This window comes from Ovis aries, chromosome 2 (assembly GCF_016772045.2).
Source record: "Ovis aries strain OAR_USU_Benz2616 breed Rambouillet chromosome 2, ARS-UI_Ramb_v3.0, whole genome shotgun sequence".
NCBI classification, from domain to species: domain Eukaryota; kingdom Metazoa; phylum Chordata; class Mammalia; order Artiodactyla; family Bovidae; genus Ovis; species Ovis aries.
The window spans coordinates 67,945,854-67,963,467 of NC_056055.1; the positions used below are offsets into that span (position 1 = coordinate 67,945,854).

General features: G+C 39.9%; 1 protein-coding gene across 11 annotated transcripts in view; it reads right to left on the reverse strand.

Moving 5' to 3' along the window:
• The window catches only part of PIP5K1B (phosphatidylinositol-4-phosphate 5-kinase type 1 beta), a 554,522-nt gene that overhangs the window by 277,089 nt on the left and 259,819 nt on the right, over positions 1–17,614 (reverse strand). For 2 of the 11 annotated variants that reach the window (XM_060409392.1, XM_060409389.1), the window contains exon 2: positions 1,151–1,268. The exons of the other annotated variants lie outside the window; for them this stretch is intronic. The gene's annotated coding sequence lies outside the window, so the exon portion shown is untranslated. The remainder of the gene's footprint in view (positions 1–1,150; positions 1,269–17,614) is intronic. 11 annotated transcript variants of the gene reach the window in all.

Here is a 17,614-nt window from a genome sequence, read left to right on the forward strand (position 1 = left end):
AGAGGATGACAGACAATAAGATGGATGGATGGCATCACCGACTTGGTGGACATGAGTTTGAGCAAGCTCTGGGAGTTGGTGATGGACAGGGAAGCCTGGCATGCTGCAGTCCATGAGGTAGCGAAGAGTTGGACATGACTGTGTGACTGAACTGAACTAAACCCTTCCACTACCTTCATCAAAAAGCTTCCTTTGTTTTCTTGTTTTTTAATTTGATTCTGTGGAAGAAAATTCTCTCATCTTCTTCTCTAAGACTGTAGCAATTTTTAGAGAGAGACAGTTTCTGTGGTCTAAACGGTATGAACTGAGAAGTTCATCTGCAATCAAGTAGACAACTTCTAAGGCAGCAAAATAAGAAAAAACACATTTCTAAGAATTTCACTCTGTCTGAGGAGAGATGAACCCCATGGGGGTGGAGAGGCCATCAGGAACTAAAAATGTAGCTGGATCGGTGACTCCTATTCCCTGCAGCAAACCATTTGCCCATCCCAACAGCAGTAGCAACCTTCCCTGATCGCGCTGAACTTTTCAGTCGGGACTAATCCCAGAGGCTTATTCTCATTTATTCATTGTAAACCCCATTTTGAATTCCTGCTGTCATGCTACTGTCCTTCCTGGCATATAATAAAATGCACAGACACACATTTGGCTGAGCGTGATAAACACCATGAATCCAGTCCCTCTCAAAATTATTAGAGGAAAAGGAGAAGAGATCAGAAAAAGACTCAAGAAGGTTCAAGGGTTACCATTCCTCTAGATGCATCTTTCCCTCCAGGTAGCTGATACCTTGTAGGTATATTTTGAGGACCAGGTCAAATGATCTGCAGAAGCTTGAAGCTGCTGCCTCAAATCTAAAGATTTATAAACTACATGCTTTAGGGAGAAATTTTTAGCTTTAGAAGATGACAGGTGCATGGGCAAGAGTTCCCTAACCTCTAAGACGCTTGATGACAGTGAGTGCTGTTACTGAGAAAGGGGGAAGGTCCTAATTTGCCCTTTTGCTTTTATCCAGCTTCAAGCTAATATGACTAGTAAATGCAACAAAAAACAGAGTATTAAATAGCGGGAGAGGTGCTCTATTTTCTCCTATCTCATACTAATTTATAAACTAAATGCAACCATAATTCAGCATCTGCATGCCTTTTTTTACCTGCAGCTCAATTTGTTGGTAGGAAATTAATTTTTACCACCGATGGAGTTCAATCATCTGAAAGTCCCAATTATTAGGAAGTGGTACAGATGTTTCTTTTCCACTCTCCATTTGAAAACTGAAAGTTAAGAGAGGAGACTTTTTCAGCTTTTATGGTTATGACACTTTTTACCAGACAATACTGTCATTATCATTATCATCATCCACTTAGAGCTTACATTTACTGAGGGCATATGTGCCAAGTACACTTCTAAGTACCATGGAGATATCAACTCATTTAATCTCTACACCATTTCTAGGATTATTATCCTCAGTTTATAGATGAGGGGAAAGAGAAACAGAGGTAAAAAAAAAAGGTGCTTGAGATGACATAACCAGTTAAGGGGTAGAGGAATTTAAGCCCAGGGGTCTGGCTTCAGAGGCTCAAATCATGAAACACAGGTGGATTCCTCAAACCTGCCATGATCATGGTGTTCCGGGCTATTTTCAAAGAATGATGGAGGGGCTTCCCTGGTGATCCAGTGGTTAAGAATACACCTGCCAATGCAGGGGACACAAGTTCGGTCCCTGATCCGGAAAGATTCCACACGGGGCAACTAAGTCCATGTGCCACGACTACTAAACCCAAGTGCCACCACTGTTGAAACCATGTGCCCTAAGCCTATGCTCCACAATAAGAGAAGCCACCACAATGAGCCACCATGCATCGCACCAAGAAAGTAGCCCCTGCTGATCAAACTAGAGAAACCCCTCAGGTAACAACAAAGACCCATCACAGCCAAAAATAAAATAATTTTAAAAAAGAATGATAGAGGACTTGACATGTACAGGACAGTCATTCTGCAAATCAGACAGATGAGGGACCAATGTGATTGCATGGATTTACTGATAACTTGCAAGGTTACAAAATCAAGCAATTAATAAATGTCATATTGTCCCAAAGCAGTACTAATGTAAAGGATTAGTACCACAGAATGTCAGCTGCAAATGGGGCTTTAGACATCCCCTACACTAACCTTTATCAGCAAGGACATCGGTTCAGAGAGCCAAAAATTTTTTCAAGGTCAAAAAGGCCTTCAGTATGCTTTATTAAAGTCACAGATATCACTTCCTCAGTACTCTCTGGGTTCCCTTTCAACTCTTTCTCTAAACAACAGTATTCACTTCTACGGTTTCAACTGTGACCAATATGCTGATGTCTCAGATTTGTATCCCTAAATAGGGCTGACCTATCTCTAGACTGTAATATATAAGCACCTACAAGACAATTCCATACTTTATGTTTCACAGGTCCATCAAACTCATTTGCGAACAAACTCACTTCTCCTTACCCCAAATCTACTACTTCTCTTGAGAATGAATTCACAGCAATCTCTCCAGACAACACAGCAACACTCCATAGATTCTGAATCTCTCCAGCCCTTCATATCTCCCATCTAACCCATCACTAAGTCTCTTCAACTTCACTTGCTTAACAATTGACAGCCTCTCCTTTCTTTCTGCCTCTATTACTAAAGCATTCTGTGTGTCCGTAACTACTTCAATAGCTTCAATACGTTTGGGACATGTTAGGATGGCTCCAGTCCTACACAATTTGCATAAATACCGCCAGAGTGAACTTTCTGAAATAATCTCATCAGGGTGCAGCCCCTTCCTTTCACTAAAATCCTTCCATTACTGCACCCGGTATGCTAGGAGAGCAGGTAAACAGACTACAGAGAGGAAGACAGCAAAAAGAAGGAAGGCGTTGGAAGGGGCAAGGGAAGTGGCAAACCCAAGCATGTGCCCAAATTGCTCTAAAGCTCTACTCTCTTTGAAAAGTGCTGCTTCAATAGTATTTAAGAAATCTGCATTGTAAAGTCACAGAAACTGGGTTTAAATCTTGACTGTGTAACTTACAGGTGTGTGGTCTTGAGAGTCAAGTTACTTTCCTTCCCTGAGACTCAGTTTCCTCATCTAAGTGAAACTGAAGTCGCTCAGTCGCGTCCGACTCTTTGTGACCCCGTGGACTGTAGCCTATCAGGCTCCTCCATCCATGGGATTTTCCAGGCAAGAATACTAGAGTGGGTTGCCATTTCCTTCTCCAGGGAATCTTCCTGACCCAGGGATGAAACCTGGGTCTCCCACATTGTAGGCAGATGCTTTACCATCTGAGCCACCAGAGAAGTCCTTTTCCTCATCTAAAATTGAGGGTAAACAGTCCCACTATTGAATGTCCTGAACATGAATTGAGGTTAAATGAAGGAAGCTCTTTCACAGCCAGACATGAAATATCTCAAAACAAATCCTGGAACCATAAATAGTGCATCTTATTTAACTAGACTGTTGCCTCACCTCTCCTTCCTAGGCACCACCCAGCCAGCCAACTCTTTCTGCAAAATTTACTGAGTGCCGACTCTATATGCAGTTCAGTTTGAAAACTAAATAAATACTCGTGAGAAAGCTTTTCTGCTAGAACCCTGAGATTTTGAATTCCTTCAAATCATAAAACACTCAAAATCTCGTATGATTAAGGATCTATAAAAAGTGAAAGTCGCTCAGTCACATCTGACTCTTTGCAGGCGAGAATACTAGAGTAGGTAGCCTTTCCCTTCTCCAGGGGATCTTCCCAAACCAGGGATTGAACCCAGGTTTCCCACATTGCAGGTGGATTCTTCACCGGTTGAGCCACCAGAAAAGCCCAAGAATACTAGAGTGGGTAGTCTATCCCTTCTCCAGCAGATCTTTCCAACCCAGGAATTGAACAGGGTCTCCTACATCGCACTGTAGAGGGTATAATCAAAATGAAAACAACCTCAGGGAAGTTGAGAGTCCAGGGAGGAGGTAAGCAGCACAGTATTAACTATAAACTAGGTTAGACCTCATGTCCTCAGCCTTAAGTGAGCATCATAATCATCTATGGGATTTTAAAAACAAACAGAACAGAGCCCCAGCATAGAGATTCTCACTCAATAGGACTGGGGCTTGATATTGGCATTTTTATTGAAAAAAATTTTTCCCAGGTGAATCTGATGTGCTCCAAAGGTTGGAAATGACTGGAATGAAAATCAACTCTACTGCTCATAAGTACTAACTAAAGTATTAACATCTGAGGAGGTTGCTTTTAGCTGATTGAGGGGAAGAACAGAGGTCTACGAAGAATTCTTGAAAAAAGGAACCCAAGGGTGTCTGTTTTAGTCTGTTTCATTTGGAGCATGAAAAGCCGTCTTCTAATAACACTAGTTGAGTAAAATCTTCAAGTGAGAGTGTTTGTTTTTCTGCTATCTGGACTTCTTCTTATTCATGTTTTGGTATGGAAAGGACAGAACCTCAGCAAGATGGCCAAAGGCCAGGAAAAAGGAGAAGGAGCTGAGGCTTTTTTTTCCTGCAGCAAGTCTTACCAAAGAAGAGAAGAGCTGACATGAAGCTAGAGGCTCTTCCAATCAGACTGGAGACACTGGCTGAAATCAGTGATTTAAAGTGAAACTAGTAGACCTCCCTGGTGATTTAGTGGTTAAGAATCCACCTGCCAATACAGGAACACGGATTCGATCCCTGTTCTGGGGATATTGCACAGGCCACAGGCCAACTAAGTTCATGTGCCACACTACTGAGGCTAGGCTCTACAGCCTGTGCTCTGCAACAAAAGAAAGTCCACACGCAGCAACGAAGGACCAGGGCAGCCAAAAATAATAAATACATAATCTAAAAAGTAACAGTAGAACATTTTAACTGAGAACTTCCAGATGTACAAGCTGGATTTAGGAAAAAACAGAAGAACCAGAGATCATATTGCCATCATCCGCTGGATCATAGAAAAAGCAAGGGAATTTCAGGAAAACATCTACTTCTGCTTCATTGACTATGCTAAAGCCTTTGACTATGTGGATCACAACAAAGTGTGCAAAATTCTGAAAGAGATGGGAATACCGCATCACCTTACCTGCCTCTTGAGAAATCTGTATGCAGGTCAAGAAGCAACAGTTAGAACCAGGCATAGAACAATGTACTGGTTGCAAATAGGGAAAGGAGTGCATCAAGGCTGTTTATCGTCACCCTGCTTATTTAACTTATATGCAGAGTACACCATGCGAAATGCCAGGCTGAATGAAGCTCAAACTGGAATCAAGAATCCCAGGAGAAATATCATAAACCTCAGATATGCAGATGACATCACCCTAATGGCAGAAAACAAAGAGGAACTAAAACACTTCTTGATGAAAGTGAAAGAGGAGAGTAAAAAAGCTGGCTTAAAACTCAACATTCAAAAAACTAAGATCATGGCATTCAGTCCCTTCACTTCATGGCAAATAGATGGGGAAGAAATGGAAACAGTGACTGATATTACCTTCTTGGGCTCCAGAATCACTGTGGATAGTGACTGCAACCATGAAATTAAAAGATGCTTGCTCCTTGGAAGAAAAGCTATGACAAATCTAGACAGCATATTAAAAAGCAGAGACATCACTTTGCTGCAAAGGTCTGTACAGTCAAAGCTATGGTTTTTTCCAGTAGTCATGTACAGATGGAAGAGTTGGACCATGAAGAAGGCTGACCACTGAAGAACTGATGCTTTCAAATTGTGGTGCTAGAGAAAACTCTTCAGAGTCCTTTGGACAGCAAGAAGATCAAACTAGTCAATCCCAAACGAAATCAACTCTGAATACTCATTGGAAGGACTGATACTGAAGTTAAAGCTCCAATACTTCAGCCACCTGATGCAAAGAGCCAACCCACTGGAAAAGACCCTGATGCTGGAGAAAATTGAGGGCAGGAGGAGAAGGGGACAACAAAAGATGCGTTGATCAGATGGCATCATCAACTCAATGGACATGAGTTTGAGCAAACTCCAAAAGAAGGTGAAGGGCAGGGAAGCCTGGTGTGCTGCAGTCCATGGGGTTGGAAAGTCGGACAGTACTAAGTGACTAAATGACGACGACAACAACGACATCTATTGCCTGCGAGTGAACACAAAGGATCCTGAGCTTCCCTTCAGACGTAAGAGTAGACTTTTCCTCACTGGAAAAATTTACAGAGAGGCAAAAACAGAGTTCTAGTTACATCCCATGAGTGCTGCCTTACACTCAGAAGGACATCTGACACATGTGAAATATGGCAGAAATGTTGAAGAATGTTAGGGCTGTGGGTTGGTTTTGTTTGGGGAGCATGGAGGATGATGTACAGGAGATACCTGGGGGTCTTAGAGAGAGGACCCCACCAGAGACAGAGGAATGTGTATGATGAATTCAGACTGGGAGGAGCTACACACTAAATGGACAGTCAGAAACTGAGGCAGCCAGTAGACTCTGTTTCGGGAAATGTGGCTGATTCAAATTGAGAAAACATTTTCAATTTCTGATGGAGTGCCAGGTGCTTCCACATAAGGCTTAAAGGAAAACAAGAAATTAAATGTCACTGTGGCAGGTCACAGAAGGGTTCTTAGGGATTTTCTTAAGCTCTTTTCCTTTCCTGAGAAGTGACTAGTGGTAACAGAAATACCAGTGATACAAAAGGAAAGATAATTGGGACAAAAAGTCCTGGAGTGAATGGAAGAAATGGAATTGGGGGCACAAGCAATAGGTTATAAAATTTATTTAAAGCCTATAAAATAAACTTTAGCTTTAAGTCAAATCAAATTGTTGTTTGCTTCATCAACAACAGCTAGTTACAGTCTCAAAGGGCTGCTTACACTTGATCTGCTTCCTCACTGACAAAATCATCCACCTTTCTTCAGCAAAAATGAAAGGAAAATGCATGCTTCTACTATACTTAGCTCATCTGGGAGCCTGATACAGGCTGATATAGGCTAGGGAAAAAACCACAGCCTAAATGACAGTGAAAGCCTGTCCCATCTTTCCCACCTAATGTGCTTATAGAATGTGTAAAATCTAAAGGTTCAATTCATAATCCTAATGACATGACACAGAACAAAAATTTCCCTGGGCCAAAATGAATTCTGCATGTGTTGCAGAATTCAGAAACAATGCATCGAGGAAAATATAGGCAATGGCTACTTCTCTGCAAAGATGGGCCCTCAATCTTGGAATTTTTTAAATATTTATTTTTAATTGATTGATCATTGGCTTACCGTATTGGTTTGGTTTCTGTCATAAATCAACATGAATTAACAATAGGTACATATGGCTCCTCTCTCCTGAATCTCCCTCCCACCTCCCGCCCATTCCCAACCCTCTAGGTTATTATAGAGGCCTAGTTTGAGTTCCTTAACTCACACAGCAAATTCCCACTGGCTATCTATATACATACATTAGTGTATATGTTCCCATGCTACTCTCTCCATTTATCTCACCCTCTCTCTCTTCTTCCCCCCGCTTGTCCATAAGTCTGTTCTTTATGTTTGCATCTCCATTGCTGCTCTGCAAACAAGTTTGTCAGCACCATCTAACCAGATTTCATATATTTGCATCAATATACAATATCTGTTATTCTCTTTCTGACTTACATTACTCTGTATAATAGACTCTAGGTTCATCCACCTCATTACAACCGACTAAAATGTGTTCCTTTTTATGGTTGAATACCAAGATTGCTGGGAGAAATATCAATAACCTCAGATATGCAGATACCACCACCCTTATGGCACAAAGTGAAAAGGAACTAAAAAGCCTCTTGATGAAAGTGAAAGAGGAGAGTGAAAAGGTTGGCTTAAAGCTCAACATTCAGAAAACGAAGATCATGGCATCCGGTCCTATCACTTCATGGGAAATAGATGGGGAAACAGTGAAAACAGTGTCAGACTTTTATTTTGGGGGCTCCAAAATCACTGCAGATGGTGACTGCAGCCATGAAATTAAAAGATGCTTACTCCTTGGAAGGAAAGTTATGACCAACCTACAAAGCATACTCAAAAGCAGAGACATTACTTTGCCAATAAAGGTCCGTCTAGTCAAGGCTATGGTTTTTCCAGCAGTCATGTATGGATGGATGTGAGAGTTGGACTGTGAAGAAAGCTGAGTGCCGAAGAATTGATGCTTTTGAACTGTGGTGTTGGAGAAGACTCTTGAGAGTCCCGTGGACTGCAAGGAGATCCAACCAGTCCATTCTAAAGGAGATCCGCCCTGGGATTTCTTTGGAAGGAATGATGCTAAAGCTGAAACTCCAATACTTTGGCCACCTCATGCGAAGAGTTGACTCATTGTAAAAGACTCTGATACTGGGAGGGATTGGGGGCAGGAGGAGAAGGGACGACAGAGGATGGATGGCTGGATGGCATCACCGACTCGATGGACAAGAGTTTGGGTGAACTGAGAGTTGGTGATGGACAGGGAGGCCTGGCGTGCTGCGATTCATGGGGTCGCAAAGAGTCGGACATGACTGAGTGACTGAACTGAGCTGAACTAAGTATTCCATTGTATATATGTACCACAGCTCCTTTATCCATTCATCTGTCAATGGATATCTAGGTAGCTTCAATGTCTTGGCTATTGTAAATAGTGCTTCAATGAACACTGGGGTACATGTGTCTTTTTCAGTTCTGGTTTCTTCAGGGTATATGCCTAGAAGTGGTATTGCTGGGTTATATGGTGGTTTTATTCCTAGTTATTTAAGGAATTTCCATATTGTCTTCCATAATGGCTGTATCAATTTACATTCCCACCAGCAGTATAGGAGGGTTCCATTTTCTCCACACCCCCTCCAGCATTTGTTGTGAGATATCACTTCGCTCCAGTCAGAACTGCCATAATCAATCCTTGAATTTTTAAAATTAGCAATTTTCAATTGTAGAAATAAGGTGAGGGAAACAGAGATGTATTACTGGTTTTGAAGAAGTTGTGTAAAGAAGCAAATATTTCCTAATTTATTAAAATGATTTCACCGCTTTTCCCAATAGCATGACAAGTCAACTGTCTATACATGTACCCAGTATCACTCTTTGGTTTCCTATCAATCACTGAAATGCTTCCCAGGGCAGACAGAGGAGTGATAATGCTACAAGAGAAAGAGCATTTGCACTCAGCAGACTGGAGAGCCCGGGGGGCATCTAAAGGAGACAGATAGCCACTGCACAATTCCAGCCAACTGCTGCCCTTTGCAGAAAGGCTATCATGCAATGCTTCAGCTTCTAATTTTTCAAGACATGCTGAACATTCAGATTTTTTAAAACGTGGAGTCTCACAATTTGTAAATGTTACCAAAAAAAAAAAAAAAAAAACCTAACACATGGTGACTCTGATAAAAATGGTGCTGCTTTAGGCTATGGGGCACAAGTTATGACCTCTGGAAACCCATTCTTTCCCTCCTTATTTGATAGTCTCAGCCTTCTTTCCCCAGGACTGTCATTCTGGTTCTGCTGCCCAGTGACATGTCCTTCCATAATATCCTTTGTCATTTTTCTTTATACTCAGCCTGGTCTCTGGCCAGGGTAAGAGACAGCAGCACCATGTTTCAGAGCTAAAGTGATGCCTTGTAGTGCTCGGCCTGAGGGCGGGGGCATGCGAATGATGGTGGGTGATGTGACTGAAACCTCCCCTAGTGGGTGATGAGTACATCCAGTTTTTCCTTTTCTTCCTACCTCTGTCCCTACGAGTACCAGTTATAGCTAGCCATGTGTCTTATTGACTTCTCTTATTGTTTCTAATAATTTCCCAGTTGATTCTCTTCCTTCTAGGTGATGACATGCTCAGTCGTGGCCAACTCTTTGCGACCCCATGGACTGTAGCCCACCAGGTTCCTCCATGGAATTTTCCAGGAAGAATACTGGAGTCGGTTGCCATTTCCTTCTCCATTTTTTCTAGGTACATATTTCAAGTATCTACAAATAACGACGTTTGCAACTTCCACTTCAATGTTTATATCTGTTACAACTTTCTCTTATCTCCTGGCTGGTACTTTCTGAGTCAGGTTTGTTATTTCAAAGAAAGTGAGCATTCTTATACATTTGAGTTAACTGGGAATGTTTCTTATGTTTCACGTGATATGACACTGTTTTGTCATGAGACTATGTGGTATTTAAAATAAAATGACAAAGGTGACAAATCCACTTATTTTAATTTTACTAAGTTTAAAATATTTCTTTATGATCTAGAATGTGTTGTCAGATTTTTTTTTCTGTTACTAAAGACTGATTTTATTTGTTCTTATGAAGTTAGGTTTATCGACAAATAATTTATATTTCATAAAATTCATCCTTGTAAAGAATATAGTTCAGTGAATTGCGATAAATGTGTGTAGGCACATAACCATTGCCACAATTGATATATCACTGGATGCTGAATTTTAGCAAAGCATTTTGGTACCTGTTAAGATGACAGATTTTTCTTTTTTGATTGATCATGGAGACTAGTTTCTCTAATACTGAACCAAGCCCACATTCCTGTGATGCACTCCACTTGACCAGTCAGTACTGAGAACTTTATTGATGGCATTTTATTGAAGAGTTTTGCATCAGTATTCATAAGCCAGACTGATTTTCCGTGTGTGTGACTGTACATGTCCACACACACTGTCTTTGTGAAGTTCTGATACAAAGATCATTTAGGAATAAAATAAACTTGGAAGTTTTCCTTTGGCTCTTTGCTTAGAAAAACCTAATAATAATAAAAACCACATAATAATGTGAACATTCACGGAGTTTATATGCATTGTCCCTAGTAAAACCCCATTTATTAAGTTATACGGTGGACTTTCCTGGTGGTCCAGTGGCTAAGAATTCACCTGCCAAGGCAGGGGACACAGGTTCAATCACTTGTCCAGGAAGATCCCACACGCTGCAAAGCAACTAGGCCGATACACCACAGCTGCTGAAGCCCACACACCCTAGAGCCTATGCTCCATAACAAGAGGAGCCACTGCAACGAGAAGCCGGAGCACCGCAACTAGAGAGTAGCCCCCACTCTCTGCACCTAGAGAAAGTCCACTCACAGCAACAAAGACCCGGTGCAACCCAAAACACTTAAAAATAAATAAATTATACAGTCACCCTACTTAATATCATCAATAGCCTCGCATGTTGGAAGAATTTACTGAGGCCATCTGGAGCTTGCACTTTTAGAAAGCACCTTTTGATAGCTTTTTTCATTTCTTCCATGGTGACTGACTTAAGCTCTCTCTTCTAGGAACCACTTTGATACTGTAAATTTTCCTAGAAATACCACCTATGGAATTTCTCTATGGAATTTCATATAGTACCTCACAATATTTTTTTGGTTATTTTCTCTTTTTGGTCTCTAATTTTGCTGATATTTTTTAATTTTCTCTGGTAACAAAAGAAATATTTGTTCACTGTACAAAATTTTTTAAATAAAAACATATACAAAGAAAAAGTTTAAAATTACCTATAGCCCCATTAATCAGAATTACTACTGATTATGTCATGTGAAGCATTTCACACTTTTAGCTGTCCACAGACCTACCTTCCTACTTCCCCACACACAGTGTTCAATAACCTGCCTCTTCCATGTTAAACGATGTGAACGTCTTTTCCACATCAATAAATACATATTTACACCTTCAACTTCAATGGCAACAAAGCATGATTGTTATATATGACTTTCCTATTTAAATTCCTAACAAAAAGGGATAGATAAGTTATTTTTTTAAATTATTTTAAACCATGTGATGTTGCACATTATCCAACATCTTTGCATGCTCATCCAGACTATTTAAAGTAAAAGTTCTAGTCAAAGACATACATGTTTAAAAACAATTCTTTGATTACAAAGTTTATATTTCTTATAAAAAATAATCCACAAAGGAAAAATCAGCAAAGGACAAAGTAAAGATGTCCAGCAATTCATTCTCCAGTGAAACTTCTGTTCACATTATGTAGGGAAATAGCCACCGAGTCTTAGTGTGCACTTCTTTTTTAACTATAAATGCGACCATAGTATACATACTAGTTTGCAGCTTACTTTCCATATTATACTGTCTTTTCCTGCACAGCATCATTCTAGACAGCTATAAGATGTTCAATGGATAAAATAATCATACTTTAATTATCTGCTGATGGAAATGTGAGATGTTTCCAATTTTTGCTACTATCAACAATGGTACTGGGTTGGTCAAAAGGTTCATTCTGGTTTTTCCACAGGATTTTACAGAGAATCCGCAATGAACTTCTTGGCCAACCCAATGCAATGAGTATTGTTTTCTTTAGTTTGGCCTCCATTGTTCAATGACTTCCTTAGGCTAAGTTTTCAGAGGTGGAACTGCTAGATCAAAGGATATGTACTTCAAGGCTTCTCATGAACACAAGACCCCTGAGAAGGTCTGCATCAGTCAGCATTTCCACTGTGTGCTTTTTCTCCACCTCAATCTCGGTATTTCTGTCCTTAAACTTAGACAACAAACAGTGGCACTTGGATTTGCTGTTTTTTGCATTTAAAAAATTATTAATAAATTTGACACTTCTTTAATGTACTTTTTGTCCCTTCACAATAAATTGCCAAATCATTTTATATGATCTAGCATCTATCTATAAACAAAGTTGTCATAATAAATCATCCTTATTTCTTAAAATCTTCAGTACTATTCTGGAGAATTAAAAAAAAAGAAAGAAAGAAAAACATGCCCTGTACTTTTAGAAATAGCTCCGGTGCTCTTCTTGGAATTTTGCTCTAAGTTTATTCCAAGTAAGGGAGAGGTGCCATTTTCTCCTTGTTGTAGTAACATAAATGGGTACCAGAACATTATAAAATGTTTTGTTGGAGCACAGAATTCAGTGTAGCACAGGTACACATCCAACTTTCCAACATAGTATAATAATTTTGATAGCTATTTCAGTATAATACAGCCTCATCTCTAACTGCTCCATGGAACAGACTGCTGAAAGAATCTAAAGGCAGGCCACATTTCATCACATTGTCAACATCTGTAATGTTCAAAGCATTAAAAATAAGGAGTGTCATTTTTCTCAGAGCTTTCATTTTTAAATAACCACCCATTATAAACAATTGTGACTGATTTCCTTTGGAGCATTAACTTAGTGAACATTCACATTTTTAAAAAACAGTTAAGAACAAATGACCTGCAAGTGAATTCAAGATAATGGGCAGTGATTGTAGCATTCCATCAAAGCATTTTTGTTTAAATGTTGAAAAACAAGATTCAGAATACATATTCCAAAGGCAGCAAATTTAGATAGGCCTTCTCCACTTTTTTTTTTAAAGTTTTATTTTAAAATGCACATGCCAAATGTGTGAAATGCTTTAGTGTTATTAATAACTATCATTAAAGAAATCAAAGTAGTTATTATTTGAAACATAAAATCTTTTTTTAGAGAGGGAAACACTGACATTTATGATCACGAGATCATATAATAAAGGTAAGGACAAGAAAAGGTTTACTTTATCAAGTGTAATTAAAATAAATTTTCTGTCTTTTTACCATTCTTATTTTCTGTTTTGACAAAGTACTGCCTAATCTGTCTGACCTTGGAATGCTTGATATAATGTGTAAAGTAACTTGAGCATTAAATGAAAATTCAGTAAAAAAAAAAAAAAAATAGTTTATATTCCTAAAGCATTCAGTAGAAAATACTAAAATTCTAACGTCTTTCAATAGTACTTTGATCAAAGAATTACTAGACAAACATAGCAACTTCAGGAGACAAATATTATCCTCATAACTCATTCATTGAGCTATAGGCCCCCAAATATTAACAGATTCTAAAATCTAGTATAAGAGATGATTAAAGCAACAGGTTAGGAAAATAAGATGACACTAAAAAAAAAAAAAGGAAAGACCATTCTATGGAATTAATAGTACTGTGAATTCACCCACAATGGATGAACTTAACCAACTAAATATTCCCAGAAGCAACCCACCCCTTAGCTCCTAAATGCAATGAAAAAAATGACTACTATGGAAAGTTTATTGCTGAGATTAATATAAAAAAGCAACCAACTTTAAAGAAAGTCAAGGTAAACCGAAAAATCTTGACATCTCAAAGCATGCTGAAACAAAGGTGATGATTTTAAAAAAAATCAGGGGAGGAATATGTCCCCCCCAAAAAAGAGTTATCTGTAAAAGGAGACAAAAGAAAAAATCAGAGTGTCTCTGGTATTTCCAGAGAGATGGTGCTCTGAGCCAAATGCTTTGAGAATTCTCATTTGTCTGGCAGACATGGAATAAGTGAGCAAAGCTGATACACTGGGTTGGCATCATCTGTTGAAACCAGCCCTTCAAAACATTCATCTGCATTTGCTCCAACTCTTCATCCTCACTTATGAGACCATTTGATGTTAACACAGGAGCTCAAGAAAGTTTACCAGCTCATGGGAAGAAGATACAACACCTCATTGCCATAACTGTCACATGATGCTGAGAGGTTTCCATTTTGAGTATAAATTGATACAAGTGGCATTTTTCTTCATCAGTCTCTCTGATAATTTTGAGTAGTATGAATTGAATCATCATGGTCTAATCAGCCTTGCAAAATAATGACAGAGTTTATAAATCCACAAAGATCAAATGATATTTTTAAAAAATTAACAATTTCCACAACAGTATGATGCTGAAACTCCTCAGCACAGGCTATGCAGACCTTGCCTCCTTTTTTCAATCTCATGTAATATGACTGTGATCAATATCAACAGCTGACTTTTGTTAAGAGATTTTTTTTATATCTAAGGCCCTGTTCTAAGCATTTTACTTATGAGATTTCACTCATAAAACCCCACAAGGTAGCCGGTGTTATTTTCTTTGTTTTATTAAATGGGGAATTAAAGCACAGAAAGGTTAAACGCTTTTCCTCATCACATTCCAACATGAATCTCACACTTCAGTCATACTGAAATATTTGCAGGTCTTGCAAAATGCCGTATGTTTTCGCATACAATTGGCTTTGTCCAGAAAACCATTCCACTCTTTCTTATCTAACCATTTCCTATTGATTCTTCAAGACTCAGGTTAAGCAGGGCCTCCTCCAAGAAACATTTCTAAATACCCTGACCTTCCTAAGATAAATTAGATGCTCCCTCTTCTGTACCCCTATTACCAATATGTATCCACTCACACATAACATGAAGATTTTAAGAGTCTGTATGAAAATCTGTCCCCCATGCTTTCTCATAGGCAATGTCAGGGTCACTGATAAGGCCTCATAGTCTTTCAATGCACATATCCAGGGGGCGCCATTCACAAACAGTGATGTAAATGGTGACTCTTGGGCTTGTACAATATAGCAGCTCTAAAGACAGTATCCCCATTGCCTTCCAAAGAATTTGGCACATTTCTAAGTAACTGAATGGCCAAACCAGAGCTCACAATAATTGTGAAATGGTGCTCAACTACTGAAGTCTCCCAATCAGTTCATTACCCTCTAAACCAACACTTCATTAAGTAATATCTAAACATCAATCAACCTAAAGATTAGTGTCACAGACTCAAATAATGGTGGTGAGAGCCAGTTATAAAAGTCTATCCAAAAGAGCAAACTAAAATGTAAACCAATACAGTTCAATTTTGCTATTTATTGAGCACATTCACAAGGACAGTATGATTCTAAATTCAGAAAAACAACAGTCCACAACTTCCAACCACTTATTTAGCAGAGAGAAAAAATTACACACTGAACTTTGGCAAACATTTATGATATCTTTGATTAGAGGTGAAAAAAAGACAAAGCTTAGGCAATACATTCTTCAGTTCAGTTCAGTTGCTCAGTCGTGTCCGACTCTTTGTGACCCCATGAATCACAGAGTGCCCGTAGGACTGGGGAAACAAGAGATTCTTGGAGGGCACAAACAAAATATTGTGCACACCAGGTCCCAAAGGAAAGGAGGAGTGACTCCACAGAAGACTGAGTCAGACCTATCTGTGGGTGTCTGAGGGTCTCCTGTAGAAGCATGGGCTGGCAGTGGCCTGCCATGGAGACATGGACACTCTACACCCTCTTGGAGGTCACCAATAGTACTACTACAGAAACCTATAGACTCCAGGACTGGGTCAGTTCAGTTCAGTTGCTCAGTCGTGTCTGACTCTTTGCGACCCCATGAATCGCAGCACGCCAGGCCTCCCTGTCCATCACCAACTCCCAGAGTTCACTCAGACTCATACCCATCGAGTCGGTGATGCCATCCAGCCATCTCATCCTCTGTCGTCCCCTTCTCCTCTTGCCTCCAATCCCTCTCAGCATCAGGGTCTTTTCCAATGAGTCAACTCTTCACATGAGGTGGCCAAAGTACTGGAGTTTCAGCTTTAGCATCATTCCCTCCAAAGAAATCCCAGGGCTGATCTCCTTCAGAATGGACTGGTTGGATCTCCTTGCAGTCCAAGGGACTCTCAAGAGTCTCCTCCAACACCACAGTTCAAAAGCATCAATTCTTCGGCGCTCAGCGTTCTTCACAGTCCAACTCTCACATCCATACATGACCACAGGAAAAACCACAGCCTTGACTAGACGGACCTTAGTCGGCAAAGTAACGTCTCTGCTTTTGAATATGCATCTAGGTTGCTCATAACTTTTCTTCCAAGGAGTAAGCATCTTTTAATTTCATGGCTGCAATCACCATCTGCAGTGATTTTGGAGCCCAAAAAATAAAGTCTGACACTGTTTCCACTGTTTCCCCATCTATTTCCCATGGAGTGATGGGACCAGATGCCATGATCTTCATTTTCTGAATGTTGAGCTTTAAGCCAACTTTTTCGCTCTCCTCTTTTACTTTCATCAAGAGGCTTGTTAGTTCCTCTTCACTTTCTGCCATAAGGGTGGTGTCATCTGCATATCTGAGGTTATTGATATTTCTCCCAGCAATCTTGATTCCAGCTTGTGTTTCTTCCAGTCCAGCATTTCTCATGATGTACTCTGCATAGAAGTTAAATAAGCAGGGTGACAATATACAGCCTTGACGTACTCCTTTTCCTATTTGGAACCAGTCTGTTGTTCCATGTCCAGTTCTAACTGTTGCTTCCTGGCCTGCATACAGATTTCTCAAGGGGCAGGTTAGGTGGTCTGGTATTCCCATCTCTTTCAGAATTTTCCACAGTTTATTGTGATCCACACAGTCAAAGGCTTTGGCATAGTGAATAAAGCAGAAACAGATGTTTTTCTGGAACTCTCTTGCTTTTCCATGATCCAGTGGATGTTCGCAATTTGATCTCTAGTTCCTCTGCCTTTTCTAAAACCAGCTTGAACATCAGGGAGTTCATGATTCAGATATTACTGAAGTCTGGCTTGGAGAATTTTGAGCATTACTTTACTAGCATGTGAGATGACTGCAATTGTGCGGTAGTTTGAGCATTGTTTGGCATTGCCTTTCTTAGGGATTGGAATGAAAACTGACCTTTTCCAGTCCTGTGGCCACTGCTGAGTTTTCCAAACTTGCTGGCATATTGAGTGCAGCACTTTCACAGCATCATCTTTCAGGATTTGAAATAGCGCCACTGGAATTCCATCACCTCCACTAGCTTGGTTCGTAGTGATGCTTTCTAAGGCCCACTTGACTTCACATTCCAGGATGTCTGGCTCTAGATGAGTGATCACACCATTGTGATTATCTGGGTCGTGATGATCCTTTTTGTACA